Source organism: Schistocerca gregaria, chromosome 1 (genome assembly GCF_023897955.1).
Source record: "Schistocerca gregaria isolate iqSchGreg1 chromosome 1, iqSchGreg1.2, whole genome shotgun sequence".
Lineage (NCBI taxonomy): Eukaryota > Metazoa > Arthropoda > Insecta > Orthoptera > Acrididae > Schistocerca > Schistocerca gregaria.
The window spans coordinates 1,000,555,694-1,000,582,064 of NC_064920.1; the positions used below are offsets into that span (position 1 = coordinate 1,000,555,694).

Below are 26,371 nucleotides of genomic sequence, written 5' to 3' on the forward strand. Positions count from 1 at the left end.
GAAGTGTTCGACAATGTAAGATGGTTCAACATGGTCGAAATTCTGAGGAAAATAGGGGTAGGGAATAGGGGGAGATGGGTAATATACAATATGTACAAGAGCCAGGAGGGACGACTAAGAACGATGTGCCACCACTGACGTTGGAGGTAGTAACACAAAAAGCGGATTTTTAAAAGAAATAGTAACTGCTGGTCTCCATGCGTTTACACACTCTGCCCGCCGCTCTTACTTCAACAATGTGTACATTACGGCAACCAAGTAACAAGTACACTCGCTGCAACGCTAATTGTTCAACGAAACGAGGGCACCAAAATCACTTACACCTTCGTTGTTCGAGATGGTCTCCAGGGACGGATCTCTCCGAGAAAACAGGCACCAAAGCAATCCGACGAACGGTGCCCGGAGTTGACATCAGGCAGGTCCACCACAAACTCGTGACCGACATGCGAGGTAGACACTGTAAGTAGGCTGTTTAGGTTTTTATATTGGTAACACCACGTACCGCTCTGTAGCAAAATCACTGGCTGTGCTGTGTGCAGTCTGTGGCTGGTTTGCATTGTTGTCTGCCATTGTAGTGTTGGGCAGCGGCTGCTGGATGTGAACAGCGCGTAGCGTTGGGCAGTTGGAGGTGAGCCGCCAGCAGTGGTGGACGTGGGGGGAGAGATGGCGGAGTTTTGAAATTTGTAAGACTGGATGTCATGAACTGCTATATACATTATGACTTTTGATCACTATTGAGGTAAAAACATTGTTTGTTCCCTTTCAAAATCTTTCATTTGCTAATTATGCCTATCAGTAGTTAGTGCCTTCCGTAGTTTGAATCTTTTAGTTAGCTGGCAGTAGTGGCGCTCGCTCTATTGCAGTAGTTCGAGTAACCAAGATTTTTGTGAGGTAAGTGATTTGTGAAACGTATAAGTTAATGTTAGTCAGGGCCATTCTTTTGTAGGGATTTTTGAAAGTCAGATTGCGTTGCGCTAAAAATATTGTGTCTCAGTTTAAGCACAGCTATGTATAATTTTTCTAATGGGACGTTTCAACACGACGTGCCGCTGCTGGCTGAGTACGCGTGTTTTCCTCTTTCGTCTGGGCAAGCACGCCCCTACGCCTTGTAGCGAGTCCAACACCAACTGTACCGAGCGCCAAAACATCCACGAGATCACAACAGGGGCAAAGATCCTAGTACAGCTGGTTAATCGATTCGATAGTGTTGTGCCAAAGAGCTGGGGTGCCAGAAAAGAGGCACTGCGGTTCAACCTTTCCCACTCAAACCTGACCAGCACCCCGCCCCCCTTTCGTCTTAGCACCACTGAAAGAAGGGAAAGAGACTGATCTAACAGTCTTGATTTGACTAGGGTGCTCTGGTGATGACACATGGTCCAAAGTAGCGTTGTACAAACTTACGAGTTCCCATACCACGAGCAGTCCGACCAGAGATGTTCTTAATAAACACCTTATCCCCAGTTTTAACCTGTAAAACGCTTCTGCCTTGGTTATAACGTTCAGCTTACCGACGATGCGCTAACTCCATGTTGCTTCGAACATGCTGCCAATTTTCCCTAAGGGTATCCGGAGTAAGTTATTGATCTGCCAAAGATTGGAGAGAGGCGATATGACCGGATATGCCAACATATACTCAGCCGGAACTGCCCTAGAAGTTTCATGTTGGGCCGTGTTGATGCGAAATTTAACCACGGGAGTGCAGTATCGAACCTACTGGGGGATTTGGCGTGGTAAATTGTAAGCGCGGCCTTTAGGTTATGGTTAACCCTTTCTGCCAAGGATGCTTGCGGATAGTAAGGGGTAGTCGTAATGTGCCTGGTTCCACTAAGGAAGCAAAACTGTTTACATTCTCTTAATACAAAGGCAGGCGCATTGTCGCTAATGAGTTGTTTTGGGAGCCCAATGTATGAAAAAACACAGGTGAGATGACATATGGTTATACTCGCAGTTACCCCAGTATTGGACGGTAACCAGACAAAACGCGAAAAGTCATCCACGGCGACGAAGATACGACGGTACTCTCTCTTAGTCCTAGATATAGGTCGTACAAAGGCGAAAAACATCTTATTCATCGGTCGCTGCTCTCTTTGAGATTGAAGTGGACCCAAAGGGTCCTTCAACAGTCGTCACACTGACTGACAAGCCGCCGCACATCGTGGTACAGACAAGGCCACATCACTCGTTGGCCTAAGTTTCATAGAGGCCGAGGTGCCCTCCTAGTACAGAAATATGGAAATAAAGAGAGGTGAAACTAAATCAAGGCCTACCAACCTCTATACAGAGCTCCCCATTCCCTAAGGAGTAACCGGGCAGGTCTTCGCTAGCAGTGACCTTCCACATCATTGGACCCAAATACGGATCTTCATTCTTCTTGGTTTCTAGGTCAATGAATAATTGGGGGACCTCTGTGAGGACACTTGACGGCCGTGGTGGCCGAGCGGTTCTAGGCGCTTCAGTCCGGAACCGCGCGACTGCTACGGTCTCAGGTTCGAACTCTGCCTCGGGCATAGATGTGTGTGATGTCCTCAGGTTGGTTAGGTTTAAGTAATTCTAAGTTCTAGGGGACTGATGACGTCATATGTTCAGTCCCATAGTGCTCAGAGCCATTTGAACCATTTTGTGAGGACACTATTCACCATTTGACTACACGACTCATGCTCTCCCCTTGGCTGAGATTCAAGGTCTTCACTAAACATGCTACTAAGGGCGTCAGCTACCTAATTGTCGGAGCCTTTAATATGACGCACCTTAAAAGGAAAAGCGGAAATACGAAATACGGACCGCCCACCCAGTGATCCTTCCAGTCTTTCGAGGTCGAGCTAGGACCGAACTCAATGCTTGATTGTCAGTTGAAAGGTGGCTACACTGAGTCACAGCGCCAGAGATTGCGCCAAAGAGTATTATTCAACCGCGTCCACTGGCAGTGGCACCTGAGCAGTTGCTATGGGCAGTTGTAGTCCTGAGGTAGCCGTAGTTAGAGTACTAGTTGTGAGCATGTCGTGTGCAGTTGTTCTGTTGGGCAAGACACCAGATGTTTTTGGATTGGGGATGTTGTAAGGATCAGAGTGTATTTTCTGTCAATATATGAAGCTAAAGAAAATTTTTATTTCAAATGTCTTACATAAAAATGCCCCTTGGTCACAGGTTCAGTCAACAAAGCATCTGGCTTATGTTCACGTATTAGAGTGTAATTCTGGTTTCTATGTGCAGTCATAGTATTTCTGTTTTTTTTTTAATTACTTCATCGTAAATGGCGTTTAAAGCATCTTGTCGTATTGAGGAAGAACCGTGCCAGATGTGTACGTTGAATCACACTTCCACACCCAGAACAGTTACACTTACGGTTTCTTGTTTTGTAGCTTTTATAGTTGCTGGGGACTTAATTAATTAATTGAGTTAACGGAAGTTTCCTTTCATTCTTTGTTGTTATTCTATGCAGTCAGATTGCATATTAATATTATTCAGGGCTAGCCGGTTACGAGACTGAGTAACCGGACAAACAGCGACTAAAAATTAAAATTATTAGCATTTTATTTAATTAAGCCCCCATGCACGTGGCGACTGCTGCTTCGGATCGTCCCTTGTAATTCTTTTGATAGTAAAAATAGCAGACAGTAGGATTGTTGTAGTAATTTGTAGTTTAGTAATTGTAGTCTATATTGCATGTGTAGATAAGATAATTGAACATTTATAGTTGTCTTGTCATTCTTTTAATGGTATTTTGGCAGAATTTAATTTTTGATGGCTTGTATACGGGTTTGACAATTTTGTGCAAACTATGAAGATGTTAATTGTTCGTAAGGCGTGTTTGTCGGGAAGCATTTCGTGTGAATGGTATTGTTGGTTTTTGTATGTTTCGTAAATGATTACGCGATCGATGAAAAAAGCAAAAATGTTGGACAGTGAGAATGACGAAATTGTTAACATGGCGAACTCGCCAACATATGAGAACAGTATGATGAATAATGAATTAGAAAACAATTTAATAAGTCGGGAAAATAGTCCGGAACCAGTTCAAAATTTTTCACTATCAAAAAATTTTCAGAATTCAGGATTAACGACAGAAGATTCTGGAATAGTATCGAACACACATAGCTTTACAGCTTTGACGAAGGAAGTTGGTTTTGCGGGAAATGTTAGGGGCGTAAAGAATTTCGAACCAGTTAATATGGAGCAGTTGATTAGTGCAATATTAAATTAGGGATCACGGTTAGACTCACAAATAGGAACAATTAAAACTGAGATGTGATCAATGGAAACACGGGTATACTCACAAATAGGAACAATTAAAACCGAGATGGAAACAATGGAAATACGGTTAGACTCACGAATAGGGATATGTTTTAAAAACATGAAAGATGAATTATAGAAAGAAATTAGAGAAGGTGCACAACCGATTTTGAATGCTCACAATAACAGATTAATTTCAATAGAAATCAGACAAAAGGAACAGGATAGAGAACAGGAAGAAAGAGATCGCGTGATAGTACAAAAATGTTCAGAGTTAAATTTACAACGCTCACACGATAAGGAAGAAATATTTAAAAGAATCGAGGAATCTGTACAAATGACAGAATAAATAACGTAACAGAACAGTATGAACAGTTAACTAATAAATGTGTCAATACTGAAACCCGAGTGGCGACACTTAAGGAAGACGTAAATAAACGGAAAGAAAAAATAGGTGACTTATCGGAAAGAATTCAGGAGATTTCAGATAAACTGACGAGTCTTAGTTCAAATGGGGACAGAGATTCAGACGATACAGCTCCATTGCCATTTGCAGAAACCGAAGAGTACCGGAACATAAATAAACATGTTGAAAATCAGGGAGAATTTAATGAAGGCGTTAAAAGGGAATTTGAGGCGTTGCGAAAGCAAGTCAAACAAACTGAAAGCGAAATCGTAGGAAAGGACAGTAGAAGAAATTTAGAATCACAGATAGCAGAGGGCTTTGAAGAAAATAATTTATTTCATTTACGAGAAGCAACAAGAGAGCGCCAGGCGCGCGAACTTGACAATAATCGACATTGGGACGGGGACAGACGCGGTAGGTCTTTGTCGCCACGAGGCGAAAACTTTGACTATAAACACTTCTTAACTGTTCGGAAATTTAAGATCTTTCGCAATTCGAAGAATGACATACACCCATGTTCATGGTTAGATCAATTTATGTACACACTTCCACCAAATTGGCCACTAAGTCACAAACTGGAATTTATGTGCGGCTATTTAAGTCCTCAGGGGATTCGCTATACTAAGTAAATATGTGCCGTAGCGTGCACAGGGCCCCGAGCTGTAGTGGTGCAATTTCCCTTTTAGTTTTCTGCACCGCTGCCTACTCTTTTACTATTCTTTGTATCTATCAAAACAACTCTTCAGCAATCAATCTATCGGTAAAGAATAACCGGGTATGACTATTTTACTCAAAAGCTATTTCGGAAATTACCGTTTGGACTTACTGTATCTTAGGAAGGATTCTTTCGTAGTTTAAACGAAAATTTACCTGTTTATCTTCGTGACAATATTACTTCATATGTTGACGATATTCTTATTGCTAAACGTTCTTGGAGTGGGCATAACAAAATTTTGGATTCATTATTACGAATTTTTGCAAGAGTTGGCAATACAGTGAACTCGGAAAAATCTGAATTTGGTCGTTCTGAGGTTAAATTGCTTGGTCATATTATTTCTACAGAAGGTATTCTTCATGATCCAGAGAAACTAGACGCTATTCGTAATTATGCTGTTCCTACTACAAAACGTGATGTTCGTAGTTTCTTTGGTATCTGTAATTTTGTTAGACGCTATGTTAGATTGGATAATTTGGTCACACTTCGTTAGTGTGAACAATCTGGAAAAAATTCTAGTTGGTGTTGGGATGAGGAAGCTCAATCAGAATTTGAACAACTTAGTGATGCTTTAGTTGCTGCTCCACTTCTTTCACATCCGGATTTATCTAAAGATATTTGTTTGGCGACGGACTCATCATGCAAAGGCCTAGGTGCACACTTATTTCAAGAGATAGAAGAAAACGGCGTTGTAGTACAGAAAACTATTGCATTTGGAAGTCGTGTTCTCTCTAAATCAGAAAAGAATTATTCGATTACGGAACTTGAAGCCTTGGGTGTTGTTTGGGCTTTCATAAAATTTCGCATCTTTTTGTATGGCAGACATACTACGGTTTACACCGATCATCGAGCTCTGGAATTTCTTATGTCATGGAAGATTGTCACGATGGGCGCTGTATCTAAAGGAATTTGATTTTAGTATTGTTTACATACAGGGTTCTTCAAATATTATTGCTGATGCTTCATCACGTGCACCTATGGGTTTGAAACAAAGTGCTGAGGAGGACTGAAAAGAAAATAATTATTGTTTGGTATATATATATATATAAGGTGCTGCGTTTGGAAGTTTTATTTCGTCTTCGCTCCAGGATATAGCTAAGGAGCAAAATAAGGATCCAATCTGGAAGGACATTTAGGAGAAGTGGAGGAGAAAGGAAAGCGTAGCGATTAGACAGTATTATTTAGTTCGCAATGATATTCTTTTTAAACGAAAATCGGTCGACAACTCTGTTTGGTTAGTTTGCATTCCTGATGAGTGGGTTAATAAATTGATTTGGTATACACATTTCAGTTATGCACACTTTGGTCCCAGAAAATGCTTTCATAAATTACGAGAAAATTGCTACTTCAGTAATATGGAAAAACGTATTCGATCTGTTCTTGCCAAATGCAAATTATGTCAAAAGGCTAAGCCGCCAACTATTTCTCGCAGAGCACCGTTATTTGCTATCATTCCAGCGAAATTAAAGGACATGACTACAGTCGATTTGTTCGGTCCGGTGGTTCGTTCTACTAATGGTTTTGCGTACATTTTGGTAGCAGTGGAATTGACGTCGAAATATGTGTGTTTTGCACCTTTACGCAAAGCAACAGCTCGTTCAGTATCTAATGTTTTCATCAAACATTTTCTTAAAGAAGTGGGTCATGTTGATAAGGCTATATCAGATAATGGATCTCAGTTTCGCTCTAAAATTTGGCTTCATACTCCACGGCGTCGTAAGATTAAACCAATTTTTATTTCACTCTTTCACCCTCAATCTAACGCTTCAGAGTGAAGGAAATCAATAAATTGTGTCGACTTTATTGTCATCAGAATCACAGAACATGGGATCAGTATCTTCATATTTTTCAAAACATTCTGAATGAACTCCTTAATGATTCAACTTCTTAACCGCCTATATTGATATTAAAAAATAAAGCACCGACAAATCACATTTCTGAAATCGTTCCTTTTCCGCCTTCACGGAAACTACGGCATTCTGAAGTTGTCAATCTGGCTCTACAAAATATTTCATCTGCGGCTGCTAGAAGAGAGAAATCAGCTAAACGTCCTGGTCGTTTAAAACCTTGTCAGTTGGTCAAAAGGTGTTAATTAAGGCTCATCGTTTATCTCACAAATGAAAAGGCTTGTGTCGCAAATTTTTTCTGCTTTATAACGGTCCATATAGAGTTTGCAAAATTATTCATGAGGACACTGTCGAAGTAGAAACTCTTAAATGACGGCGCTCTAAGGGAATACATCATATATCGAACGTTAAAATTTTAGTGAAATGACATACTTTTGAGAAACTAACAGTTATACGTAAACACGCAGAGAATATAAGGATACCGCGCCGTGTTCCGGCGGTGGCACATACTCAAAGCAACAGTCAAGTCTGCGCGCCGCACAAGGCAATCGTTGACCGCAAACAATTACTTCCTACGTCACGCGTACCTACAGCTGATCGAGCGCTCAGTGCGAATGCACTGACAGCCGTAACTAATACACAGTCTAGTTTCTCTGATTCAATTCAGTATAAAGCTATAGTGACTCGATAAATTATGTTATTAACAATCAGTGTTTTTCAGGATACAGTTGTATAAAATATTTAAGAACTTCCGGTAAATTCTGTGTGTGTCCGTCGTTAAGAGGACTTGCTAACGAGGAAATTTCAGCAAGAATGTAATTTCGAAGAAGAAAGTAATAAACTAAAAAGGTAACTATTAATTGAGTTTATTTTTTCAAGTAACATATTTCTACTTTGGTATGTTTATACGTAATTTGCTGCTCGCGATTACGTGATTTATACTTTGTGCTAAATTTTATGTTTTATGAATTTACTTGTGAAGCGACGTGCTTGCGTACATTTGCTGATTTTGAGGATGTTTTATTAATGAACAGGGTTATTACTTGTGTATATTATGCATCGCTTGGCTGCTATGCTTTTTCACTGATGTCACATTTTTTTATTATGTGCCTGGTATGCTTATTTATTTAAATTATAATTGTCACCTGATTAGTTGTGCTGATATGGTTATGTATGTAAGTTATACTTTGTGATTTATCTGCTTGCGCCTTCATGTTTACGTATTAAGATTACATATGAACATTTATTTGCTTATGCTGATATGATGCTAATGACCTGTTTATTATGTAAGATATATATTGGCTGTTTTGCTTATGACTTGCATATTTACACATTTCTGTTTTGTTGTCATAACTACTCTTTAATTTGGTATATATAAATGCTGATATGCTGTGTACGAACATGGAGTTTAGGTCGCACTTTGGTATTAATTATAGATTGTTTGCTTGGCAGAGCCTCGTTATAGGGATTGTGCTACATCCATTTGTTAACATTCTGTTCTCTGCTGGTACATTTACTCGCTATTGCATGTTTTGCTTACTTTCAGTGCCTTACATTTTAAGATAAGAAAATGAACTGCTGTAATTCTACGAACGACACTGGTACAAGAAACTTCATTGAAGTCACATAAGATGGAGGTTTTATGGAAGCTGTATAAATTTATGCTAATAGGAAGGAAGCTAACGACATGACATACCAACACTAGGTTTAGACCATTGACAGTTATTACACTGCATTCTTCGTGAGCAATTGAAATAGCAAGTGACACTTTACACAAGAAATACTCCACATGTTTGCTTCTGTTGTGCCATGATTTTTGAAGTGGTGTACACACTGTGAAATATTACGACCATTCACACTCCGTAATCGTACTTACTTATTGAAAGTCATTCAAACTAAAGGCTGTTAGAGGTCATGTATGCATTTCTTTTATTTAATGATGGACAAGGTAACCAAAATGTATTTTATAATTCATAATGAGAAGAAGACTTGGGTCAGGTGGATTACACAATGGTTGTGTGTGGACGTTGTGTGTTCGGATTGTATGGGATGATGAATTGAAGTTGTTCGAGGAGACTGACTAGAGGAAAGAGTTGTTATGGAAGTGAAATGTTATTGGCGATAAGGTTTATATGTATCGACGTAAGAGGTATTATTGAGGTATTGAGATTGTGTGAAGTTGATGATTATTGGAGTTCTGGTGGATAAGAGGTAAGGTAAATGATATTGGTGATAAGGTTTATATATATCGACGTATTGAAGAGGTATTATTGAAGTATTAGGATTATGTGATGCTGATGATTATTGGAGTTTTGGTGGATAAGAGGTAAAGTTACTGAGGAGCATTTTTTTTTTGTTGGTTTATATGGAACAAGGAGGATGAAGATGGCAGACTAGAACACTAGAAGACTGTCTACACACACACACACTTTGTTAAATCAGTAATCAGTATATACTTTTTTTTGGAGAGAGGAAGTATTTGCATATCTTGGCACACTGACAGTTGTTCAGCAACCGTACATTTTGATTCGGCTTGGCAAACATTGGTCTTGACATGATGACTATGACGTTGACTATCTATTATCGACTGTTATAAATTGCTGCCACTACTATTTGATACACATGTCGAACATCAAATCTTTGACAGAATTGCATTTACACAGTTAACACTATTCAGTTACACAGTAGTACTTAATATGTGGATGAGAGATGAATGAGTGTGTTTTGTGTGTTTTCCTTTCCTAATCCAAGGTAATTGGTACCGACCTATGTCCTAAATATTTTTTTACTTGTATTGTAATAGTTAATATGACAATTATCTGATATAATTTGTGTGTTTATTTAATTTGTATGTTAAGTGTAAGAGCATTGATAACAATTTTGTAAAAGCAGTTGTGTGTGCATTCAAACTGTTGTTCGTGCTTGCACCAGTTATCATTGATGGGTGACACTTGGAAAAGTTTAATTACTGATGATGAACTCTGATGAACTGTCTGATTAGTGATAGTGAATATTATGGACTGTTACCTGCATGTATTCAACATGATGAGTGCCACTTGGAAAAGTTTAATTTCTGCAGATAAACTCTGATGATCTGTCTAATTAGTGATAGTGAATATTATAGACTGTTACCTGCATGTGTTCAACATTGCTGTGTGCCATTGAAGAACTGCTTCTACTGGAATGATGTCACTTGTAGGTGTCTCCACCTGCTCAACATTGTTGGGTGCCACTGATGCAACTGCTTCTACTGAATGATGTCACTTGCTGGTGTCTGCACCTGTTCAGCATTGCTGGGTGCCACTGATGGAACTGCTTCTACTGAAATGATGTCACTTGTTGGTGTCTGGACCTCTTCAACATTGCTGGGTGCCACTGATGGCACTGCTTCTACTGAAATGATGTCACGTGTTACTGTCTGCACCTGTTCAACATTGCTGGGTGCCACTGATGGAACTGCGTCTACTGAAATAATGTCACTTGTTGGTGTCTGCACCTGCTCGACATTGCTGGGTGCCACTGATGGAACTGCTTATATTGAGATAATGTCACTTGATGTTGTCTGCGCCTGCTCGCCATTTCTGGGTGCCACTGTTGGAGCTGTTTAAATACTGTTGATGAAATATTATGATACTGCTATTTGCACCTGTTGACCATTGCTGGGTGCTACTGCTGGAACTGTCAAGTACTCTGAGGAGTCCTACTTGTTTACTGAACTGTTGAAAGGATTTTATGTGAATATTTGCATAAACTGATTTTTTGTGTGTTTACTGTTTATGAAATGTTATGAGACTCTTACCTGCACCTATTCGTCATTGCTGACGCTGTTGATTGAATTGTTTAACCACATGATACTTGTGTAAACTATTATGTAAAATCACATGTATGCAAGCATTTATATTCCTTACTGTATTTTATATATTAGGTTGTTGAAGGGTCAGTGCAAAGCCAAAATTTATTTAGTTATGTGGTGTTTACTCATTTAATATTATCTTTTATCTTTGTCTGTATTTTTTTGGGCGAATTTGGTGGTATTTTCACCACCAATGCTGGCACAAATCCCATCAAATTCTAGCCCGTGGAGGAGGGGCATATGAAAGGTGGCTACACTGAGTCACAGCGCCAGAGATTGCGCCAAAGAGTATTATTAAGCCGCCTCCACTGGCAGTTGCAGCTGAGAAGTTGCTATGGGGAGTTGTAGTCCTGAGGTAGCCGTCGTTAGAGTACTAGTTGTGAGCATGTCGTGTGCAGTTGTTATGTTGGGCAAGACACCAGATGTTGTTGGATTGGGGATGTTGTAAGGATCAGAGTGTATTTTTTGTCAATATATATGAAGGTAAGGAAAATTTTTTATTTCAAATGTCTTACATAAAAATGCCTCTTGGTCACAGGTTCAGTCAACAAAGCATCTGGCTTGTGTTCATGTATTAGAGTGTAATTCTGGTTTCTATGTGCAATCATAGTACTTATGGTTTTTTTAATTACTTCATTGTAAATGGCGTTTAAAGCATCTTGTCGTATTGAGGAAACCGTGCCACATGTGTACGTTGAATCACACTTCCACACCCAGAACAGTTACACGTATGCTTTCTTGTTTCGTAGCTTTTATAGTCTCTGGGGACTTAATTAACTAATTGTGTTAACGGAAGTTTCCTTTCATTCTTTGTTGTTATTCTATGCAGTCAGATTGCGTACTAACATTATTCAGGGCCAACCGGTTACGAGACTGCGTAACCGGACAAACAGCGACTAAAAATTAAAATTATTAGCATTTTATTTAATTAAGCTCCCATGCACAGTTTCGAGGCCGAAATCCCTATTTTCTAAATAAAATCGAATTTTCTCCAAGGCGAACAGCACCGCAAGAGCCTCACACTCATAATCTCTGTCGCGGTGAGCATCCTTGAAGTAAAGGTAAGGGGGCGATCTCCTTCAACAAGCACGGCTGCTATCCCGGCATTGGAAGCATTGGTTTGGACTACGAAACGTTTCTGGGAATCGGGAACTGCCAAAACGGGAGGGTTCGTAATGGCGGTCTTAATCGTCTTGAAAGCACTTTGTTTGTTGTCTCCCCAAGTAAACTCTTTGCCTTTCTTTAGCAAGTCATTGAGAATGGCAGCCAACTGTGCACAATTAGTGTCGAAGCTGCGAAAATAATTCGTCAAGCCAATAAAACGGGCCATCGGCTTCTTTGTCGTTGCGGCCTGAAATGTCTTAATCCTACTGGTCCGCTCTTGATCAATTATAACTCCGTCTCCTTAGACAAGATGGCCTAAAATGGAAACTTAGTGTCTAGCAAGAGTAAAATCGGCCGGCTTAACGGTCAATCCAGCGGAACGAAATCTACGAAACACCTGCTCAAGAAGGGAATGGTGTTCATCGAAGGTTCGGCTATACACCACAACATCATCCAGATAGTTGTACACACACGTAAGTATTAAAGCTCCCAAAACACAGTCCAACAACCACGACAATACTGCGACCCCGGTAGCCAAACCAAACGGAATTCTGTTAAATTCAAAGTAATTCCAGTCCGTGCAGAATGCGGTAACATGTTTTGATTCCTCACCAAGGGAAATATGATGATAAGCTTGATTAAGATCAAGAACAGAGAACCATCTCGCCCTGAAAAAACACGTAAAACAATTATGAATATCGGAAAAGGGAACGGATTCCAACAAAAACTTCTTATTCAATAACCGGTAATCTACAACAGGTCTATGATCGTTACCGCCGGAAGAAGAAACATTAGTGAAGAGTAAGACGAGGTTGACTTTCTGATAACGTCATTCTGCAACATAGTGTCTGAGCCGTGGTAAGATTTACTGTTTTGAAGAGCGCGCCGCAGCGCGTAGTGTGGTGCAGCCGCCCACCGTTTCTGGCGGTGGCGCCGCTGTGGCAATCGAAGCTTGGGTCTCTCCCTCTGGTGGGAAAGGGGAAAGGTAGCCTTCTCACGTGCATCTAACGGGCGTTATGAGCTCGCTAGGGGAGTCTGGTCAGTTGGCCAGCCGGGTCAGTGTGAGACAGTCAGTGTCTGTCTTTCGTCCGGAGTGCTAGTACGTGTTAGACCGCCAGTCTGCTCGAGTTTGTTCAGGCAATGGTCATTGGCGGTTGGATCGATAGGTTGGTCGGTCACGCACTGGGACACAAGATGACTTATCCGTCTTGAGTGTCGGCGCATGTGAGGTGTGAGGTCGCCACGTCAGTCCAGTGGGCCGCGTCGTATAGCGATGGGTAGTGGCTTCGCGCCCGACACGAGAGCAACAGGAGTCAACGCACGACATCGGTCTGGCCGGCGCGAGCTGCGACGCCGTGAGACAGGAGATCGGCGCACCTTCCTGCGTCCGTTGAAGCGACTGGCAGCGGACGGTTCGGGAGAGCGTTGGGGGTGCTGCGCCGGGTCTTCGCCAGGAATCGCAGTTTATTAGAAGTTGAGTGACTGGAGATATGTTGTTTCAATTGCAATGAAAGGAACACCCTTAGCTGCTTACAGGCGTTGACATTCGTCAACGGGGACAGATGAAAATGTGTGCCCCGACCGGGACTCGAACCCGGGATCTCCTGCTTACGTGGCAGACGCTCTATCCATCTGAGCCACCGAGGACACAGAGGATAGCGTGACTGCAGGGATTTATCTCTGGCACGCCTCCCGCGAACCCACATTCTCAACGTATTGTCCCGTACTACATTCGTAGTGCCCCCGCCCATTATGCTCATTACTCGCGCCGCATTGCCGATTCCCTTAAGAGTTCGGGAAGAATTCATAAAAAGATCATACAAAAAGCAAAAGAACTAATAACACGGAAAAAGAACGCTAAACACTCTTGGTGGGACTCAGAGTGTGAAAAGGCACTCAATAGTAATAAATCCACAGAAAACCTATGTTTTTTTCCAAAACTCAAGAAAAGAGCTGAAAAACTTATTAGGAAAACGAAACGAAAGTATATGAAGGAGTAACTGGATACTACACAGGTGAACCTCCGCAACCACAACACGAGAGAATTCTACAGGACCTTCTCTAGAAATATCTGCGGCTACACACCTCAAAATATGTGCTTTAGGAAACGAGATGGAAAACTGGCACCATCTAACTAAGAGAGCTGTCAAGAACTGGCTCGTTGTTTATCCGATCTCTTTAAACGCCCTGAACCTGTAACAAGATTTTCAGTACAGAACTGTTCCTCCACCCCACCAGAATCACTCCCACTAACATGTGAAGAGATCAACGAACACATATTCAAACTAAAAAACATCAGGACATCTGGTGAAGACGGCATCATTGTAGAATTAGTAAACAACCTTGGACCAAAGTCACTACAGGAGCTTACGCATACAGTCTTTACCATATGGCAAACAGAAAAACTCCCTGACGAGTGGAAATATACACTTATCCATCCACTGCACAAGAAAGGAGATAGGACGAATATGAACAACCACAGAGGAATCTCCCTGCTACAAGTCACCTACAAAATTTTATCAACATGCTTACTCCAGAGAACACAAGAACAGTAAGAACACAAAATTGGTGAATACCAGGCAGGCTTTTGCCTATGTCGTTCATGCACAGAACAACTCCTCAGCCACCGAGTGAGGTGGCGCAGTGGTTAGACACTGGATTCGCATTCGGGAGGACGGTGGTTCAATGCTGCATCCGGCAATCCTGATTTGGGTTTTCCTTGATTTCCCTAAATGGCACCAGGCAAATACTGGGATGATTCCTATCAAAGGGCACGGCCGACTTCCTTCCCCGTCCTTCCCTAATCCGATGATCCGGATGACCTCACTGTCTGGTCTCCTTCCCCAAACAACCAACCCAACTCCTCAGTCTGAAAATAATAAAGACCACCAGGACTCCGCCAATCATTTGCACCTTCATAGATTTCAAGAAAGCGTATGGTTCTGTTGAACGACAATCCTTGTTACAAAAAAAAATAATTGCTGGATTGCTGAAACCAATGAACAGACTAAGAAGTACAGAATATGGACTGAGAGGGAATCGAAGAAAGACGAAGTTAATGAGAAATGGTAATACTGAGAACAACGAGAACCTTAACATCAGGATTAGTGATCACAAAGTTATGAAGTTGATGAATTCTGCTACATAGACAGCAAAATAAGCCAAGAAGAACGGAGCAAGGAGGGCAAAAAAGTAGACCAGCACAGGCAATATTGGGCATTCCTGGCCAAGAGGAGTCTACTAGAATGAAATGTAGGACTTAATTACAGAAAGAAATTTCTGAGAATGAACGCTAGGAGCACTGCGTTGCATGGTGATGAAACACGCGCTGTGGAATAATCGGATCAGAGGAGAACCGAAGCATTGGAGATGTGGTGCTATAGAAAAATGATGAAAATCAGGACTGATAAGGTTAGGAATTGAGGAGGTTCTCCGCAGAACCGGAAAGGAAAGGAATATATGGGAAATACTAAAAATAAAAAAAAAAATTAAAAGAATGGGCAGGATGGTATGACATCTGTTAAGAGACCACGGAATATCTGGGATGATACGGGGGAACAATAGAGGGTAAAAACGGTAGGGGAGGACAAAGATTGGAATTTGTCAAGCAAATAATTGAGGACGGAGGCTGCAAGTGTTACTCTGAGATGAAGAAGTTGGCACAGGAGAATAATTCTTGGTGCGCCGCATCAAACTAGCCAGGAAACTGATGACAAAAGCAAATTCAATTGCACATCACATATCGGAAAGGCATGTTAATTTTGCTGGACTTTTTCGTCAAATTGTGAGAATGAATAATGACTGCTCGGTTATTTTCAAGGTGTATTGAACGAGCTGTAGGGTATTTCCTCAATGAAGAAACAGAGGCTGATTATATAGAACTATTAGTCCGATTCAAGAACGATGGCAAGTCGCAAATCGCGCAGGTAGAGGCACGCACAGGGCGTGCAATATTTCCGGTCCCAAGCGACACTTGTGGTACGCGCATACACGTGGTTTGTCCTTGAAGGAAGCGTGTACCTCGCAAATTAAGGCTCTTGGTTGCTTATGTGTAATTTGTCACTTACCAACACCAACAGCTACGATATCTTGTAATAAATCGAATAAAAACTCTCTAAATAACGTAATACGATCACGTTTAATGCTCGCGTTAGGTACGATATTTATACCAGAGCGCTGAGAACACTACTCAACGCTCATTGCCTGCCGGAGATTGCATGAAGTAGATGCGCAGAACAAGCGTAAATTCGACCGTCAACATTCGTTGACACGAACTTTTACGTCTTCCATGAGCTACATCTTCACCTACATAGAGACTCCGCAAGCCACCTTACGGTGTATGGCGGATGGTACCCTGTACCCTTACTTGTCATTTCCTTTCCACTCGCAAATGGAGTGGAGGAAAAACGGTTGTCCATATGCCTCCGTATGTGCTCTAATATCTCGTATCTTACAGGGTGTTTCAAAAATGACCGGTATATTTGAAACGGCAATAAAAAGTAAACGAACAGCGATAGAAATACACCGTTTGTTGCAATATGCTTGGGACAACAGTACATTTTCAGGCGGACAAACTTTCGAAATTACAGTAGTTACAATTTTCAACAACAGATGGCGCTGCAAGTGATGTGGAAGATATAGAAGACAACGCAGTCTGTGGGTGCGCCATTCTGTACGTCGTCTTTCTGCTGTAAGCGTGTGCTGTTCACAACGTGCAAGTGTGCTGGGGATAACATGGTTTATTCCTTAGAACAGAGGATTTTTCTGGTGTTGGAATTCCACCGCCTAGAACACAGTGTTGTTGCAACAAGACGAAGTTTTCAACGGAGGTTTAATCTAACCAAAGGACCGAAAAGCGATACAATAAAGGATCTGTTTGAAAAATTTCAACAGACTGGGAACGTGACGGATGAACGTGCTGGAAAGGTAGGGCGACCGCGTACGGCAACCACAGAGGGCAACGCGCAGCTAGTGCAGCAGGTGATCCAACAGCGGCCTCAGGTTTCCGTTCGCCGTGTTGCAGCTGCGGTCCAAATGACGCCAACGTCCACGTATCGTCTCATGCGCCAGAGTTTACACCTCTATCCATACAAAATTCAAATGCGGCAACCCCTCAGCGCCGCTACCATTGCTGCACTAGAGACATTCGCTAACGATATAGTGCACAGGATTGATGACGGCGATATGAATGTGGGCAGCATTTGGTTTACTGACGAAGCTTATTTTTACCTGGACGGCTTCATCAATAAACAGAACTGGCGCATATGGGAAACCGAAAAGCCCCATGTTGCAGTCCCATCGTCCCTGCATCCTCAAAAAGTACTGGTCTGGGCCGCCATTTCATCCAAAGGAATCATTGGCCCATTTTTCAGATCCGAAACGATTACTGCATCACGCTATCTGGACATTCTTCATGAATTTGTGGCGGTACAAACTGCCTTAGACGACACTGCGAACATCTCGTGGTTTATGCAAGATGGTGCCCGGCCACATCACACGGCCGACGTCTTTAATTTCCTGAATGAATATTTCGATGATCGTGTGATTGCTTTGGGCTATCCGAAACATACAGGAGGCGGCGTGAATTGGCCTCCCTATTCGCCAGACATGAACCCCTGTGACTTCTTTCTGTGGGGACACTTGAAAGACCAGGTGTACCTCCAGAATCCAGAAACAATTGAACAGCTGAAGCAGTACATCTCATCTGCATGTGAAGCCATTCCGCCAGACACGTTGTCAAAGGTTTCGGGTAATTTCACTCAGAGACTACGCCATATTATTGCTACGCATGGTGGATATGTGGAAAATATCTTACTGTAGAGTTTCCCAGACCGCAGCGCCATCTGTTGTTGACAATTGTAACTACTGTAATTTCGAAAGTTTGTCTGCCTGAAAATGTACTGTTGTCCCAAGCATATTGCAACAAACGGTGTATTTCTATCGCTGCTCGTTTAGTTTGTATTGCCGTTTCAGTTATACCTGTCATTTTTGAAACATCCTGTATCTTCGTGGTCTTTATGTATATTGTTTGTTGGTGGCAGTAGAATAGTCCGGCAGTCAACTTCAAATGCCGGTTCTCTAAATGTTCTCATTAGAGTTTCTCGAAAGGAATGCCGCCTTCCCTCCAGGGACGCCCATTTTAGATCCCGAAGCATCTCCGTAACACATGTGTGTTGTTTGAATCTACCGGTAACAAATCTGACAGCCCTTTTCTGAATTGCTTCAATGTTTTTCTTCAGTCCGACCTTGTACGGACTCCAGACACTCACGAATAGGTCTCACGAGCGACCTTCATGCGGTCTCCTTTACAGGTGAACCATTCATTCCTGAAATTCACCCAATAAACTGAAATCGGCGATTCGCCTTCCAAACCACAGTTCTCATATAGTCGTTCCACCTCATATAGCTTTGCGACGTTACGCTCAGATATATGAAAGACTTGACTGTGTCAAGCAGGACACTAGCAATACCGTATCGGAACATTACAGGTTTGATCTTCCTACTCATCCACATTAACTTACATTTTTCCACATTTAGGGCTAGCTGCCATTCATCACGGCAACCGGAAATTTTATATAAGTCGTCTTGTATCTTTCTTCAGTTGCAACGTAACCTTCTACTAGCGGTGGTATAGTTAATGTTATAAGTTGACCTGATAGGAAGGTTACCGTTGCTTGTCATGTCCTACAGCTCCCGCAAGCTACCCGCTGTAGAAATGGTTTAACAAATTCGTGTCGTCCACGAAATAACAGGACCCTGCGAGTTATTGTCGGGTATTAATAATTTTGTCGGGAGGGTTTAACCAACCTGTAAAAAATTGAAAGCAACGGATAACGCAATATTTCTAGAACCACTACAGAAGGCACCTATGCAGGGCTTAATAGGGAGGATAGAGCCATTAATTACTTTTATGATCCAGCTTTCAACTGTGGCACTAACTTTCACTTATTCTTTATAATGAAGGGAAGAAATGGGAAGAAATAATCAGTCGGGCGTATAGGTTAATTGATATTCAATCAGTACCGATGGCATTTCAATAGCTATCCGTGTGTCTGTTGGAATATACAACATCACAACTGGTCTCTCTAGTTAACACCAATCACATTTTCGCCAGGTAATTACGGAAGGGAGAGGGGAGCGCAGTGTAATTTTATGCAGGCATCCAATTGTACCTAAACCAATGCTTATTACAATCAATTACTATACGTGACGCAGAACAAGTTCAACAAAGACACTACAAGCGAACTCGGTCAGGGCGGAATAGTATTTTCCTAAATATTTCAATTTTCGTTAGAACGTATGCTGAAGAAAGGGTAGCAAACGGTGCACTTAACTATGATTGCCAATTTTGTTTTAATCTTTCTTTCAGAAACAACACCACGTTACTGAGCTGAGGGGGAAGAACATTTACTATGATATTTCGGGAAAATTTTGCAATTCTTTATTCCATCAATGGGCATTAAAATCTGAACTTTCCCAGATACATGATTTTAAACCGTGTATTTTACTTAATGCACTTCATTGTAGGTGAATCAAATAGTTATTGGGGGGGGGGGCACAAGAAACATTAACTAACCATCACATCAGTACTATTCCACACATGTGGCCAAGTAGCGGTAGCCAACAGAAATGCAAAAAATACGGACACACAAGATTATTCCTTCTGTATCTTAAACTCACCCATTACCGTATGGTTATTCACTCTACTACTATACATTCTCAGACCGAAACTGCAGTTTACCAATGTGGCGGTTGCTCCAACCGACCATGTGGCGGGAAAGGTTCAAAATGGTTCAAATGGCTCTGAGCACTATGGCACTTAACATCTGAGGTCATCAGTCCTCTAGAACTACTTAAACCTAACTAACCTAAGGACAACACACACATCCATCCCCGAGGCAGGATTCGAACCTGCGACCGTAGCAGTCGCGCGGTTCCGTCCTGTCGCGCCTAGAACCGCTTGGCCACCACGTCCGGCTGGCGGGAAAGGGAGTACACAAAGAAAACGTATGAAAATTAAATGAAAATCCCTCAAAATATTACTGTAACAGAAAGACCACATTAAAATACATTAAATAAGTGAAATTCCGTTAATCGCAGAGCAACAAAGCGAACGTGAGCTTAAGGTCCATGGCGTGTGGCCTGACCAAAGCACAAACGCAAAAGCTCTACTGAAATTGGACTAAATTATGAAAATAAGCTCCCTTATGGGGTTTTCGTGGTAATATCACACCTTATTCCGACATCTCGACCATTTGAACGAGCAGTTTTGATGCATTCTGATACCTTTGTTAACATTATCAAAATCTAGAGCTGCGTCTCCCCGTCTATCCAGCGCCGCTGCTCAGGAACAAGTGGACCTAACCGTTGTTCATTCAAAAGATGGTGGAGGGGTTGTTTCGCCAACCTGACAGAGCCAATACTCGTGCCTTCGCAACCTCTCTGCCCTGACTTCCACACTATCTTTGCCAACCTTCTTCTTGTTTAGGGGGTTGGTACTATCCTACCACAGAACCACTCTACTCATGCAATGATACGACCTCCGACCATAACTTTCTGCTACTTCACATAATATCTCATTCATACAGCCCAAGAAAGCATGAGGGAAACGACGCAAGGAAACGTGGCACACACGAAATAAAAAAATCCATGAATAAATAATTAAACACCGCTTGGTCCATTTTCTTCTGCTGGTTACCCACGGATTTACTTCTGCAGAGTAAAAATAGTCTCGCTATAATTCTCCTGCACCGGAATTTATTGAGAAAAATATGGAACGGGACAACAAGTTCCGTTTCACAGTGACTCAACTTCGGCACCTTACCGTAGACTGCGGTATGATCAGCAAACAACCTCACGTTGCTGCTCACCCTGTCCACGAAATCATTAACTTTTATAGAGAACAACGGCAGTCCTACCACACTTCCCTGGAGCACTTCTGGCGATATTTTTGTCTCTGATGAACGCTCGCTGCCGAGGATAACACAGTCGCACTTTCGTTAACAGCCTGCAGTGGGGCACCATGTCAAATGAGTTCTGAAAATCTAGAAATGTGGCATCTATCTGTTGACCTTCATCCATAGCTCACAGTATACAGTGTGAGAAAAAGGCAAGCTGGGCTTCGCACGAGCGATGCTTTCTAAAACATGCTGATTCGTAGACATAAGCTTCTCAGAGTGAAGAAAATTTATTATTTTTGAAATGAGAATATGTTCAAGGATTCTGCGCCAAACCGAAGCTAGGGATTTTGTTCTTTAATTTGCCGGTCCTTTCTTTTACCTTTCTTATTTATTGTAATCACCTGCGAATTTTCCCAGTCGCCTGGGACTTTGCGCTGGGCGAGAGATTCATGACAAAGACAATGCCATAGAGCACTCTTTGTAAAATCGAACTGGGATTTGTATGCATTCTAACTCTTCAGTTGTTTCTCTGCGCCAGGTATGCTTATTATTATGTCGTTCATATGTGAGTCTGTCCGATGGTCAAATGGTGTTATATTTCTACGATTCTCCTGGCTGAATGATTTCTTGAACGTGAAATTTAAAACTTCGGCTTTCGTTTTGCTATCTTCAACTGCCACACAAGACTGGTCAACAAGGGACTAAATGGAAAACTTAAACCTCCTTAGTGACTACATAAGACCAGAAGTTCCCGTGTTCTGTATGAGATCTTTTGCTGAGGTGTGACGGTGGAAGTTGTTGTATGGCTTCGCCCAAAAATTTATTCACAGACGCACTAATCTCTACGCCGCCTCTAATGACATCGTTGTCGACGGGACGTTAAACACTAACCCCCATCACCACTAATCTCTACGAACATTTGCTTGTCGTCATTTCTGTGTTCCCTTTTGAACCGAGAGCGCAACAGCCTCTGCTTCCTTAGCATCCGCCGAATTTCATTATTAAACCATGGTGCTTCTTTTCCATGCTTTATCCACTTGGAGGCACGTAACTCTCTAGACCACGATTTACAATATGCTTAAACGTTGTCCATAATTCCTGTACATCCACTGGAAAGAACTAATGGCATTTCACTGCCTAAGTGAGATGCTAATAACTGCTTATCGGTCCTATCTAGCAGAAACACTCTGTTAGCCTTCTTAACTGATTTACTAACTTTCGTAATCATAGTTGCTGTAATGACATGACGGTCGCTAATCCCTCTTTCTACGTTGACATTGTCGATAAAGTTCGGCCTGTTTGCAGCTACAAGATCTAAGATATTTCCATTGGGTATGGGCTGCTGAGCTAACTGATCATGGCAGTTTTCGGAAAACGTGTCCAAAAGTATTTCGCTTGACTGTCTGTCTTTTGTAACCCGCAAAATGATTGCATAGACAGACAGTCTGTACTCGACAGGTTAAAGTCTCCAACCAGTATTGTATGATATGCGTATTCACGCGGTATTGACCTTAGACTTTCTTAGGATGATTCTAAAACTGTCACATCAGAATCGTTTGGCCTGTAAACACATCCAACAATTAACTTCGTTTCACCTACATCTTCTAAGCGAGCAGATAACTTAACTGTCACATTCAACTTCGAGCTCAATAGAGACAATATTTTCGTCTACTGAATAGTCCCCCTCCTGTGGTCTCTAATCTGCCTTTAAAATATACTCTCCACGACTCGCTAAATATCTCAGAGATATTCACTTCGCGTTCAGCAAGTGCTCGGTCCCAGAATAATCGGAGCATGAAAACTTTCCTGGAGGACAGCAAATTCTGGAAATTTAATACTAATACTTCGTCATTTTACTGATGAAATTGTGACAGTTACAGTGTCCTTATTCTGAAAGCAGTTTGACTTCCGTTGTTGCATATCGTCTGGCGAGTGTTTACCAGAGCATGTCAAACTACCGTCTGACCTAAAACACCATACGTGCACTCCACAGGTACTCTGCTACCCCAGCAACTGCTTCCTTTGTGTAGTGCACCCCTAATCTATCACGGGGAGTCCTGTAAATTCCCACACAGTACCACAATATTAGAAATCTGCAGCCAAGACCGTCACAGAGTCGATGAAGCCTTTGGTTGAGACCCTCCACTCGGCTCCAAACTAAAGGAATCGTTCAACTCTGGGAACGGTGTTCAAATTGCGAGGTCTGCTTGCACCCCATGCATGAGACCAGCAGTCCGACCACCTCCCCCAACCGCCTCTACGAACTGAGGATCGCCTTAGGACCCATGCGGCAGACGTCATTGGTGCCGACGTAAGCCGTAACATGCAGACGACTGCACCCTGCACCCTCGATAGCCACAGGCAAGGCCGCCTTCACGTCTCGGATGAGACTCCCTGCAGACATACCGAGTGCACATTGGCTTCCTTTCCAGTCCTGAACTCTGCCTAAGGGGCTCTGTAACGTACCTAACATTGGAGCTTCTAATAACTAGTAAACCCCTCCCTCCCAAGTGTCTGCTCGGATCCTGCTGAAGGAGCGGCCACCTGTTCGCTCACAAGGTGAATGGGCGAGGCCAGGCACCCAGTCTCCACGCAGGCCTCGAGCGACGCGAACGTGTTACCACCCGCCACTCATCTTGCTGTGAGGGGGGATCCACCGCGTCGTGTGCCCTAGGAGGTGCCTCAGAAGCACAGCCTGTGAGCAAAACAAGCGACACCTGAGGTACTCCACACGACGCCAAATTCTCCGCCAGCGCTACACCCAGAGGCAGCAGCTGGAAGGTCACTGAATGTAGCCTAAATCACATTCACGTAAACTCGAGATTCCTAAGAGATGATAAGGATCCTCTTAGCAGAGCTTATGGACTCAATTTTGAAAGTAGGGTGGCTACACAAAGACTTTTTTCAACCTATTTAATTTCGGGCGTGAAAGAGGTACAGAATGAATTTGTAATATCAGTAAATTTACTTATTGGCCTTTTTTATTACGTTTAAAGTGATAGATAAGCTAGATAATAATGTCTAAGCTGATTGAAGACTACTTAGTTTATAGCCTCGGCGTAGACTACAATAATCCTAAGAATTTGGAAGCGAAGAACAGAATGCATCTCTTAATACGAACAGGATATGCCAATTAAATAATTTTTGTCTTTTGTTGTTCCGTCGCTGACAAAAAATGTGAACTTACATCTGCTAATATGAGGTCGGAGTCGAGGGGGAGATTGGCAATTTTGTTTCAAGCGAGCCCTGTTTCAGTGCACTTCCAAGTCCGTCAAGAAATTGATTTTATTGATTCTGGTACTAGAACGGAAGAATATCCACTTCTGGACATCGACGTTGACGGGCGAGTGTGTTCCAGCATAAAATTTGATTTAGCAGGTTACGTCGCCTTCAAATGTAAAAATATTGGTAGTTTATTATTGATAATACGAGGGTTAGAACTTTAATAATAGCAACTATTTACTTATAGTTCGTACAAAATAGATACGTATTTCAAATTTTTACTGACGTTCCAAGTAGTCACCAGCATTCTGTATAACCCGCTGTCAGTAATGTAGAAGTCATAGGATACTCTTAGCAGTGCCAGTTGTGTTGACAGTTCGAGCGACGCGGTCATTAACCGACGAATTTGTAGCAGTTCCGAAGCGAATGCCGTGAAGTGTTTCCTTCAGCTTAGAAATCGAGTTGAACTTAAGAGGGCTTAAGTTAAGGGAGTGCAATAGGTGGTATAGCACTTTGCAGCCCCATCAGTCAAACAAATCAGTAACAGCTTGCACGGTATGTGCTTAAACATTGTCCTGCAAAATGATGGTCAGGTCCTGCAGAAAGCGTCATAACTTCTGTCTCTATGCTGTTCATTTTAGGAACACAACCTACGACTGCTCCTCAGTGTATAGAAGGAATCAAGAAATATGATTACTCTTGTGATGATCAAATTCATTTACTCTGGTTAACAAAATAAAACAAATGAATAAAAGACAAGAGCATTTCAGGGGCGGAGAGTACAAGCGATAGAAGAGATGCTTGAAAGAAAATGACCTGAGTGCACAGTTGGTAACTTAAAATAAGGATCTCTTAATAGAAAAATATTTACAAGTTAATTCCTACAGACTGCCACACTCTGTGGTGCTAAAGTTTTAAGTTCGAAGACACTACCTGGATTGCATTTACAGTAAAACTAGTACATGTGAAATGTCGCACGAAAGGAGAATTGCTGCTATCGTTAATGAAACTTTAGATATGTATTTTTTCTGGAAGTACAGGGGCAGCGTGATGTGTGTACTTTTAAAAGTATTTATACGAGTTGTGATATTTAATACATGTGTAAATGGGCCTTGTTTAAAACAGTTCCTTGTCTGAGATAGTAGCTTGTGCTGTTGTAGTGGATCGGTGTTCATACAACATGAAATAAGTATACTAAGATCCACTGGTATTCCATCAGTAGCTATTCTGGAATGCAAACGCGTATTATTTACTTTGAACAAAATGTCTCACCAGTCCAATTTATTTAATACTGTTGAATCATAGTTTATTTCACAAAATTCATTTAGGATGATGTACATTTAATGTTGGTTTAATTACATTTTATGGAATATATTATAATTTTTTTCTACATGCTAGTTCCAATTATGATATACTCGAGAGAGATGACAATTATGTGCCTTCAGAATTGGGTTCAACTCCCACAATCACAGGCCCCAGTGAAAAAGAAGTAAGTGTACTAATTTGACAAGAACCATTCAATTTGTCTTTTAATTCTAAATGTGTGATCAAAGCCATGATTAATAAGTTCCACACGTTTATTAAGAAAAACGTGGTTGTAGTGTGTTACAACTATCTATGCAGGAAAGGAAGTAGTTGAGAATCCTGCTGACAAACATTGAAAGACAAGGCCAATCCATTGCCCTTGATATCGGAAGATGTAACTAGAGGACGGAAGCAGACAAGAAATCTCCAGTACAGTAAACAGGAGTTTACAGAGAAGTGAAGAAATCTAGGGGAGTGTGTACTACTGTACTACTGGTAAGGGGAAAGCGACGGAAGCAAGGTCACTGAAATATTCCAGTCACAGCTGTAGGTACCGTTGCTCTGAAAATTTAATGTAAGCCGATAGAAATATTATTTTAAGGGTTTCCATGGTCTTGGTTCTTGGAACTTACAAACTTCATTCATATGTTCATGTGGATAAGTAAAACAGCCCAAGCTTAATAAACCAGGTACGCCTAATCTAAAATCAATAGTAAAATTATGCAACTCAAGGACAAACGAGTGTGTAAGACTTTGGATATTATTAATGGAAGGTTTACAACAGCTACG

General features: G+C 41.8%; 1 protein-coding gene and 1 non-coding gene across 2 annotated transcripts in view; one reads left to right on the forward strand and one right to left on the reverse strand.

Moving 5' to 3' along the window:
* LOC126278525 (tyrosine kinase receptor Cad96Ca) overlaps positions 1-26,371 on the forward strand; it is an 800,638-nt gene that overhangs the window by 651,497 nt on the left and 122,770 nt on the right. The gene's annotated exons all lie outside the window — the stretch shown is intronic.
* Positions 13,729-13,802, reverse strand: Trnat-cgu (transfer RNA threonine (anticodon CGU)). Its single transcript has one exon. It is a non-coding gene; the product is annotated as a tRNA-Thr (tRNA).